Raw genomic sequence first — 12,025 nt, 5'->3', positions numbered from 1 at the left:
ATGTCTAGATTGTATTAACAGTAATGTTCAATGTAATAAAAATTGTAGTTTAGTTTTAGAGGAAGAATCCCTGAAGTATTTGGAGTTATGGCTGGATAGGAATTTAAGTTGGAAAACTCATATGTCAAAATTAAAACAAAAACTTAATAATGTCATAAGAATATTCTATTTTTTGAAAAATGTTTGTGATAAAAAGCTCTTAAGAATGTTATATTTTTCCCTAGTTAACAGTAGACTGGAATATGCAATTTCGTGTTGGGGAGGGACGTACATCTCAAATTTAGAAACTTTAATTACTACGCAGAAGCACTTTATAAGAATAATTATGAATAAAACGAAAACTGAATCATCATATCCATTGTTTTTATGCTTGAATATACTGCCTTTAAGATACTTGTTTTTATTTAAAGTCCTAAAAATTTTCTTTATGAGAAGCCAAAACTATAAGCCTACAAATGAATATAAATTAAAGCTACGAAACGCAAACGATTTATTAGTACCAAAACCTTTTAATACCTTTTTTACAAAGACATTTTTCTATATGGCACCAAGAATGTTCAATCTGTTACCACAAACAATCAGAAATGAAAATTCGTTAAATGTATTTTTAAAACATCTTAAAAAATGGCTTCTATAATTTGTAGATATTGAACCAATATTATTTAAGTTTGATACTTAAATGGTTAAGTAATAAAAGTTTTATTTGTTTATCCTCCTCATCTATTTTTATGGAAAATGTATTTATTTATGCAAAGACAAACATTTATTTATGCTTACTCTCCTTAGTTATATTAATTTTGTAATTGTATTTTTTGACTCGTGTAATTGTATATATAGGCTCTTATAAATTATCTGAAATTATTTATAGTATTTCTAGCTAAGCCGAAAGTAATTATGATTTCAATTGGTGATTGTAAACTTGTATAATATATTGAATGTTTATTGTATTTGCTTGAGTTGCTGCTATATATATTTTTTTTTCAGTTAATTGAAAGTGTGTAAAATTCTCCAATCAGGCATGCCTGGGAGATTATATCTTTATTTCTCAGCTATACCCTATTGTGTGCATGTTGTATTCATATGGTATAATAATTATATTGTATTGCATTGTATTGCATGTAATTTTAAAGAAAAATAAAGATTATTATTATTAATATAAACAAATAGTCATAAAATCTATTATGAATAAGAATAAAAATCAAATCAGCACAGTTATCTGTAACAATTTAAACACTGAGGTTCTTGGAAATGAGAAATTTGTTGCTAACTATTTTAATGATTATTTTGTAAATATAACCACAGAACTCAAGGAACAGTCCTTTGGATCTGATATGTTTTTTGATGATGAATGTAGAGGCTGTCATGTGGGTTTAAATAACTTTGTGTTAGTTATGATAATATAGTTGAGACTATTAATAAGATGAAAATAAAAAGAGCTCTGGAAGTGATGGCTTTAATATTATTACCATCAAAAGAAATTTGGACATATTTGTTCCAATTTTACTTCATATATTTAATTTGTCTGTAATTGAAGGCATATTTCCAGACTCTTTTAAAGTGGCTCTTGTTGTTCCTATTTATAAAGCTGGTAATTGCAAGGAAGTCTCATCTTACAGGCCTATCTAGTTGATTAGTAGTATAGCTAAGATTTTTGAAACAATAGTAAAGGACCAATTATTTGCATATTTAAATTCTAGATCAATCATTTCAAATAAACAGTTTGGATTTGTACCGAAAAAAAGGAGCAGATTTAGTATTAGAAAACCATATTAAACACATCTCTGACTCTATAAATGCAAATAAAAACACAGTTTCCATCTATCTTGATTTTCAAAAAGCCTTTGACCTTGTTGATATTGACATTCTCTTAAAAAAAGTACAGTACTATGGAATTGGCGGGAGGGCATTAGATTGGTTGACTACCTTTTGTAAAAATAGAAAACAAACTGTGAAAATAAACTCTTTTACCAGTAACATATTAGAACTGAGATATGGTGTTGCACCAGGGGGAGTTCTTGGTCCTCTAATGTTTATAATTTATATAAATGAATTGCTAACATTAAATCTATATTCTTCTATTTTTGCCTACGCTGATGATACTTCTTTAGTATGCTCTGCCTACAATAAAGAAAGGTTGAAAATGTTAATTAGTCACGATTTAAATATGATATCACAATGGTTAATAAAAAGCAAACTTCTTGTCAATACTTCAAAATCTAAATGTTTATTATCTTATAATAGAGATAAAGATTGTAAATAAATTGAATTTGATATTTTCTGCCATAAACACACATGTTTTATGACTATAACTGTACCTGTGATAAAATATAAATAGTTGATAAAGTTAAATATCTAGGATTAATAATTGACCGAAATTTAAAATGGAATTATTACATTGATGCATTAAGTGTTAAGTTTAAAAAAATTAACTATGCATTGTACCATATGAAACATTTTATTACAGCAGAACATCTAAAACAACTGTACACCTCGTGGTTCGAGGGTACTTTAAGATATGGAATTATTCATTTTGGTAGTACGTATGAAACTATCCTTCAGCCTGTGGTACTAAATCAGAGATTTGCAGTGAGAAATATCTATAATTTAAGAAAGTTTGATCCTGTTACACACTTATTTCAACAAGAAGATATTTTTAATTTTAAACAGTTGTATGCTTTATGTACTCTTTGCCACATTTTTAAAAACATTGAAAATTATAGTTTTAAAGAAAAAGAGAGAACACACGCTCTTCCAATAATGTAATATTATTAATACCTAATTTTTCAAAGGAAATTTCTAGAAGACAATTTTGTTATTCTGGTGTTAAGTTGTTTAATAGGTTTCTTTTAGAGTATGGTGGTACATTGCTGTTTGATGGTAAACCAAAGTTTAAAATTAAAGCAAAACATTTTTGTAGTCGATTATTTTTAGGATAGGTAGTAATCGAAAGTAATTATTGTTATTGTTATTGTTACTTTTATATATTAATTTTATTTAAGCATTGTATTAATCTTGTCGTTGTTGCATTTATCTTGTTGCTGTTGTATTTATCCTGTTATTGTTGAACTTTTCTTGTTATTCACTCATTTTGTTATTAATTTCCTTGTTATTGCTTTGTTATTGTCACTCAGTTATTCTTGATCTGCTATTGTTGTTCCAGTTTTGTTAAATTATTTATAATTGTTTTGTTTTATTTAATTTGCAAATGTTATTCAAATATAGTATAGCATAGCCTCCACACAAGACCAGAGACATATAAGCTTTTAAGAATTGTGCCAACAATATTTAACGCGCGCGCGCGCACACACACACACACACACACACACACACACACACACACACACACACACACACAAGTAACGCGCTTCCTTGCACCTATTCTGCAACATAATATACGATTGGCTTGTCTAGCTCCGATTATTCTGACAGTAACGTATGTAACTTTCTCTTATTTTTTGGATTAACTTTCTTTAGCTTTATTAATTAATAGAATGTCGTATTCTTCGTTAATTGAAGAAAACAAAGGTAATAGTCAATTAGGTGAAATCAAATATGGAGTACCCCAAGGATCAGTTTTGGGCACAACCTTGTTTTTGATTTATGTAAACGATCTGTGCAACGGCAATTTTTGTGGTAGAGTGACTGCATTTGCTGATGATACCGCTTTGTGCTACGTTGAGAATTCATGGGAAGAGATCGAGGAAAAAATAAATTTAGATTTAAAGAAATTGAGGTGGTGGTTTGCTGTAAATAATATGATTTTAAGCCCAAAATAAAAACTAAATATATAAATTTTTCTTTAAAAGGACGGGCACATTTTTCAAATAAAATTATTTACAAATGTCTAGATTGTATTAACAGTAATGTTCAATGTAATAAAAATTGTAGTTTAGTTTTAGAGGAAGAATCCCTGAAGTATTTGGAGTTATGGCTGGATAGGAATTTAAGTTGGAAAACTCATATGTCAAAATTAAAACAAAAACTTAATAATGTCATAAGAATATTCTATTTTTTGAAAAATGTTTGTGATAAAAAGCTCTTAAGAATGTTATATTTTTCCCTAGTTAACAGTAGACTGGAATATGCAATTTCGTGTTGGGGAGGGACGTACATCTCAAATTTAGAAACTTTAATTACTACGCAGAAGCACTTTATAAGAATAATTATGAATAAAACGAAAACTGAATCATCATATCCATTGTTTTTATGCTTGAATATACTGCCTTTAAGATACTTGTTTTTATTTAAAGTCCTAAAAATTTTCTTTATGAGAAGCCAAAACTATAAGCCTACAAATGAATATAAATTAAAGCTACGAAACGCAAACGATTTATTAGTACCAAAACCTTTTAATACCTTTTTTACAAAGACATTTTTCTATATGGCACCAAGAATGTTCAATCTGTTACCACAAACAATCAGAAATGAAAATTCGTTAAATGTATTTTTAAAACATCTTAAAAAATGGCTTCTATAATTTGTAGATATTGAACCAATATTATTTAAGTTTGATACTTAAATGGTTAAGTAATAAAAGTTTTATTTGTTTATCCTCCTCATCTATTTTTATGGAAAATGTATTTATTTATGCAAAGACAAACATTTATTTATGCTTACTCTCCTTAGTTATATTAATTTTGTAATTGTATTTTTTGACTCGTGTAATTGTATATATAGGCTCTTATAAATTATCTGAAATTATTTATAGTATTTCTAGCTAAGCCGAAAGTAATTATGATTTCAATTGGTGATTGTAAACTTGTATAATATATTGAATGTTTATTGTATTTGCTTGAGTTGCTGCTATATATATTTTTTTTTCAGTTAATTGAAAGTGTGTAAAATTCTCCAATCAGGCATGCCTGGGAGATTATATCTTTATTTCTCAGCTATACCCTATTGTGTGCATGTTGTATTCATATGGTATAATAATTATATTGTATTGCATTGTATTGCATGTAATTTTAAAGAAAAATAAAGATTATTATTATTAATATAAACAAATAGTCATAAAATCTATTATGAATAAGAATAAAAATCAAATCAGCACAGTTATCTGTAACAATTTAAACACTGAGGTTCTTGGAAATGAGAAATTTGTTGCTAACTATTTTAATGATTATTTTGTAAATATAACCACAGAACTCAAGGAACAGTCCTTTGGATCTGATATGTTTTTTGATGATGAATGTAGAGGCTGTCATGTGGGTTTAAATAACTTTGTGTTAGTTATGATAATATAGTTGAGACTATTAATAAGATGAAAATAAAAAGAGCTCTGGAAGTGATGGCTTTAATATTATTACCATCAAAAGAAATTTGGACATATTTGTTCCAATTTTACTTCATATATTTAATTTGTCTGTAATTGAAGGCATATTTCCAGACTCTTTTAAAGTGGCTCTTGTTGTTCCTATTTATAAAGCTGGTAATTGCAAGGAAGTCTCATCTTACAGGCCTATCTAGTTGATTAGTAGTATAGCTAAGATTTTTGAAACAATAGTAAAGGACCAATTATTTGCATATTTAAATTCTAGATCAATCATTTCAAATAAACAGTTTGGATTTGTACCGAAAAAAAGGAGCAGATTTAGTATTAGAAAACCATATTAAACACATCTCTGACTCTATAAATGCAAATAAAAACACAGTTTCCATCTATCTTGATTTTCAAAAAGCCTTTGACCTTGTTGATATTGACATTCTCTTAAAAAAAGTACAGTACTATGGAATTGGCGGGAGGGCATTAGATTGGTTGACTACCTTTTGTAAAAATAGAAAACAAACTGTGAAAATAAACTCTTTTACCAGTAACATATTAGAACTGAGATATGGTGTTGCACCAGGGGGAGTTCTTGGTCCTCTAATGTTTATAATTTATATAAATGAATTGCTAACATTAAATCTATATTCTTCTATTTTTGCCTACGCTGATGATACTTCTTTAGTATGCTCTGCCTACAATAAAGAAAGGTTGAAAATGTTAATTAGTCACGATTTAAATATGATATCACAATGGTTAATAAAAAGCAAACTTCTTGTCAATACTTCAAAATCTAAATGTTTATTATCTTATAATAGAGATAAAGATTGTAAATAAATTGAATTTGATATTTTCTGCCATAAACACACATGTTTTATGACTATAACTGTACCTGTGATAAAATATAAATAGTTGATAAAGTTAAATATCTAGGATTAATAATTGACCGAAATTTAAAATGGAATTATTACATTGATGCATTAAGTGTTAAGTTAAAAAAAATTATCTATGCATTGTACCATATGAAACATTTTATTACAGCAGAACATCTAAAACAACTGTACACCTCGTGGTTCGAGGGTACTTTAAGATATGGAATTATTCATTTTGGTAGTACGTATGAAACTATCCTTCAGCCTGTGGTACTAAATCAGAGATTTGCAGTGAGAAATATCTATAATTTAAGAAAGTTTGATCCTGTTACACACTTATTTCAACAAGAAGATATTTTTAATTTTAAACAGTTGTATGCTTTATGTACTCTTTGCCACATTTTTAAAAACATTGAAAATTATAGTTTTAAAGAAAAAGAGAGAACACACGCTCTTCCAATAATGTAATCTTATTAATACCTAATTTTTCAAAGGAAATTTCTAGAAGGCAATTTTGTTATTCTGGTGTTAAGTTGTTTAATAGGTTTCTTTTAGAGTATGGTGGTACATTGCTGTTTGATGGTAAACCAAAGTTTAAAATTAAAGCTAAACATTTTTGTAGTCGATTATTTTTAGGATAGGTAGTAATCGAAAGTAATTATTGTTATTGTTATTGTTACTTTTATATATTAATTTTATTTAAGCATTGTATTAATCTTGTCGTTGTTGCATTTATCTTGTTGCTGTTGTATTTATCCTGTTATTGTTGAACTTTTCTTGTTATTCACTCATTTTGTTATTAATTTCCTTGTTATTGCTTTGTTATTGTCACTCAGTTATTCTTGATCTGCTATTGTTGTTCCAGTTTTGTTAAATTATTTATAATTGTTTTGTTTTATTTAATTTGCAAATGTTATTCAAATATAGTATAGCATAGCCTCCACACAAGACCAGAGACATATAAGCTTTTAAGAATTGTGCCAACAATATTTAACGCGCGCGCGCACACACACACACACACACACACACACACACACACACACACACACACACACACACACACACACACACACAAGTAACGCGCTTCCTTGCACCTATTCTGCAACATAATATACGATTGGCTTGTCTAGCTCCGATTATTCTGACAGTAACGTATGTAACTTTCTCTTATTTTTTGGATTAACTTTCTTTAGCTTTATTAATTAATAGAATGTCGTATTCTTCGTTAATTGAAGAAAACAAAGGTAATAGTCAATTAGGTGAAATTAAATATGGAGTACCCCAAGGGTCAGTTTTGGGCACAACCTTGTTTTTGATTTATGTAAACGATCTGTGCCACGGCAATTTTTGTGGTAGAGTGACTGCATTTGCTGATGATACCGCTTTGTGCTACGTTGAGAATTCATGGGAAGAGATCGAGGAAAAAATAAATTTAGATTTAAAGAAATTGAGGTGGTGGTTTGCTGTAAATAATATGATTTTAAGCCCAAAATAAAACTAAATATATAAATTTTTCTTTAAAAGGACGGGCACATTTTTCAAATAAAATTATTTACAAATGTCTAGATTGTATTAACAGTAATGTTCAATGTAATAAAAATTGTAGTTTAGTTTTAGAGGAAGAATCCCTGAAGTATTTGGAGTTATGGCTGGATAGGAATTTAAGTTGGAAAACTCATATGTCAAAATTAAAACAAAAACTTAATAATGTCATAAGAATATTCTATTTTTTGAAAAATGTTTGTGATAAAAAGCTCTTAAGAATGTTATATTTTTCCCTAGTTAACAGTAGACTGGAATATGCAATTTCGTGTTGGGGAGGGACGTACATCTCAAATTTAGAAACTTTAATTACTACGCAGAAGCACTTTATAAGAATAATTATGAATAAAACGAAAACTGAATCATCATATCCATTGTTTTTATGCTTGAATATACTGCCTTTAAGATACTTGTTTTTATTTAAAGTCCTAAAAATTTTCTTTATGAGAAGCCAAAACTATAAGCCTACAAATGAATATAAATTAAAGCTACGAAACGCAAACGATTTATTAGTACCAAAACCTTTTAATACCTTTTTTACAAAGACATTTTTCTATATGGCACCAAGAATGTTCAATCTGTTACCACAAACAATCAGAAATGAAAATTCGTTAAATGTATTTTTAAAACATCTTAAAAAATGGCTTCTATAATTTGTAGATATTGAACCAATATTATTTAAGTTTGATACTTAAATGGTTAAGTAATAAAAGTTTTATTTGTTTATCCTCCTCATCTATTTTTATGGAAAATGTATTTATTTATGCAAAGACAAACATTTATTTATGCTTACTCTCCTTAGTTATATTAATTTTGTAATTGTATTTTTTGACTCGTGTAATTGTATATATAGGCTCTTATAAATTATCTGAAATTATTTATAGTATTTCTAGCTAAGCCGAAAGTAATTATGATTTCAATTGGTGATTGTAAACTTGTATAATATATTGAATGTTTATTGTATTTGCTTGAGTTGCTGCTATATATATTTTTTTTCAGTTAATTGAAAGTGTGTAAAATTCTCCAATCAGGCATGCCTGGGAGATTATATCTTTATTTCTCAGCTATACCCTATTGTGTGCATGTTGTATTCATATGGTATAATAATTATATTGTATTGCATTGTATTGCATGTAATTTTAAAGAAAAATAAAGATTATTATTATTAATATAAACAAATAGTCATAAAATCTATTATGAATAAGAATAAAAATCAAATCAGCACAGTTATCTGTAACAATTTAAACACTGAGGTTCTTGGAAATGAGAAATTTGTTGCTAACTATTTTAATGATTATTTTGTAAATATAACCACAGAACTCAAGGAACAGTCCTTTGGATCTGATATGTTTTTTGATGATGAATGTAGAGGCTGTCATGTGGGTTTAAATAACTTTGTGTTAGTTATGATAATATAGTTGAGACTATTAATAAGATGAAAATAAAAAGAGCTCTGGAAGTGATGGCTTTAATATTATTACCATCAAAAGAAATTTGGACATATTTGTTCCAATTTTACTTCATATATTTAATTTGTCTGTAATTGAAGGCATATTTCCAGACTCTTTTAAAGTGGCTCTTGTTGTTCCTATTTATAAAGCTGGTAATTGCAAGGAAGTCTCATCTTACAGGCCTATCTAGTTGATTAGTAGTATAGCTAAGATTTTTGAAACAATAGTAAAGGACCAATTATTTGCATATTTAAATTCTAGATCAATCATTTCAAATAAACAGTTTGGATTTGTACCGAAAAAAAGGAGCAGATTTAGTATTAGAAAACCATATTAAACACATCTCTGACTCTATAAATGCAAATAAAAACACAGTTTCCATCTATCTTGATTTTCAAAAAGCCTTTGACCTTGTTGATATTGACATTCTCTTAAAAAAAGTACAGTACTATGGAATTGGCGGGAGGGCATTAGATTGGTTGACTACCTTTTGTAAAAATAGAAAACAAACTGTGAAAATAAACTCTTTTACCAGTAACATATTAGAACTGAGATATGGTGTTGCACCAGGGGGAGTTCTTGGTCCTCTAATGTTTATAATTTATATAAATGAATTGCTAACATTAAATCTATATTCTTCTATTTTTGCCTACGCTGATGATACTTCTTTAGTATGCTCTGCCTACAATAAAGAAAGGTTGAAAATGTTAATTAGTCACGATTTAAATATGATATCACAATGGTTAATAAAAAGCAAACTTCTTGTCAATACTTCAAAATCTAAATGTTTATTATCTTATAATAGAGATAAAGATTGTAAATAAATTGAATTTGATATTTTCTGCCATAAACACACATGTTTTATGACTATAACTGTACCTGTGATAAAATATAAATAGTTGATAAAGTTAAATATCTAGGATTAATAATTGACCGAAATTTAAAATGGAATTATTACATTGATGCATTAAGTGTTAAGTTAAAAAAAATTATCTATGCATTGTACCATATGAAACATTTTATTACAGCAGAACATCTAAAACAACTGTACACCTCGTGGTTCGAGGGTACTTTAAGATATGGAATTATTCATTTTGGTAGTACGTATGAAACTATCCTTCAGCCTGTGGTACTAAATCAGAGATTTGCAGTGAGAAATATCTATAATTTAAGAAAGTTTGATCCTGTTACACACTTATTTCAACAAGAAGATATTTTTAATTTTAAACAGTTGTATGCTTTATGTACTCTTTGCCACATTTTTAAAAACATTGAAAATTATAGTTTTAAAGAAAAAGAGAGAACACACGCTCTTCCAATAATGTAATCTTATTAATACCTAATTTTTCAAAGGAAATTTCTAGAAGGCAATTTTGTTATTCTGGTGTTAAGTTGTTTAATAGGTTTCTTTTAGAGTATGGTGGTACATTGCTGTTTGATGGTAAACCAAAGTTTAAAACTAAAGCAAAACATTTTTGTAGTCGATTATTTTTAGGATAGGTAGTAATCGAAAGTAAATTATTGTTATTATTATTGTTACTTTTATATATTAATTTTATTTAAGCATTGTATTAATCTTGTCGTTGTTGCATTTATCTTGTTGCTGTTGTATTTATCCTGTTATTGTTGAACTTTTCTTGTTATTCACTCATTTTGTTATTAATTTCCTTGTTATTGCTTTGTTATTGTCACTCAGTTATTCTTGATCTGCTATTGTTGTTCCAGTTTTGTTAAATTATTTATAATTGTTTTGTTTTGTTTAATTTGCAAATGTTATTCAAATATAGTATAGCATAGCCTCCACACAAGACCAGAGACATATAAGCTTTTAAGAATTGTGCCAACAATATTTAACGCGCGCGCGCGCGCGCGCGCACACACACACACACACACACACACACACACACACACACACACACACACACACACACACACACACACACACAAGTAACGCGCTTCCTTGCACCTATTCTGCAACATAATATACGATTGGCTTGTCTGGCTCCGATTATTCTGACAGTAACGTATGTAACTTTCTCTTATTTTTTGTATTAACTTTCTTTAGCTTTATAAATTAATAGAATGTCGTAGAATACCGCAAATGTTTGTTAATATTTTTTACATATATATGCTGGATGTAGGCTATACAATGTTTTAGTTTATAATTATATTACATTTAGCAGTTCATTTATTTAATGTTAATGTAAGCTAACAAAGTTCAAATAAATAAGTTTATTAGTGCTGCTGGACTGACTTAAGAACTCTAATCCTGCACACAGACGTGGAGTCTCTGCAGGTATTATTCCAATTTTGGTTTTACAATTTTGATAAGTCAATTGTATTCATGAATTGTTTGCAAATAAATAAATGAAATTAAACATACTTTGAGATGTATCAAATCGACTCAGAAGAGATATAAACCAAAGTAATATTTTTGTGTTATTGTGTTATTCCTAAGTTGATAACACAGTATTATTCTATTTAGAAGGAAAGTAAGCTAAATTAAACTTAATTGTTTGTTTTTCTTTTTACCGGCAATGGTCTAGTATTTACCAACACTGCGGAAGAAATGTTATAATGTTTAATGGGCTACAACAAAGAATAAGTCCAATATCATAGCAATATAGTTGGATAAGTGAAATGCGTATCTGTCTAGTGGGAAGTTACCTTTACCTTAAATTGAAGTTCCATCCGTACCACAAATCCTTTTTTACGCCGTTATCCAGCTAAATGTATTTCAACTCTCGATACTCATAAGTGAATTCGAGTATCGTATGGTTGTGTTTGGAGGCTTTTCGGCGTTTGCGCAAATTACAAATACCCACAACCCGACGTGGGTAAATTAGATTACCCACATCGGGCTATGGGTATTATAATTTTGATCAATCTCCGGTGAA

This window comes from Homalodisca vitripennis, unplaced genomic scaffold (genome assembly GCF_021130785.1).
Source record: "Homalodisca vitripennis isolate AUS2020 unplaced genomic scaffold, UT_GWSS_2.1 ScUCBcl_1;HRSCAF=141, whole genome shotgun sequence".
Classification (NCBI taxonomy): Eukaryota; Metazoa; Arthropoda; class Insecta; order Hemiptera; family Cicadellidae; genus Homalodisca; species Homalodisca vitripennis.
The sequence above is the reverse complement of the archived record's forward strand: the minus strand, read 5'-3'. Positions refer to the sequence as shown.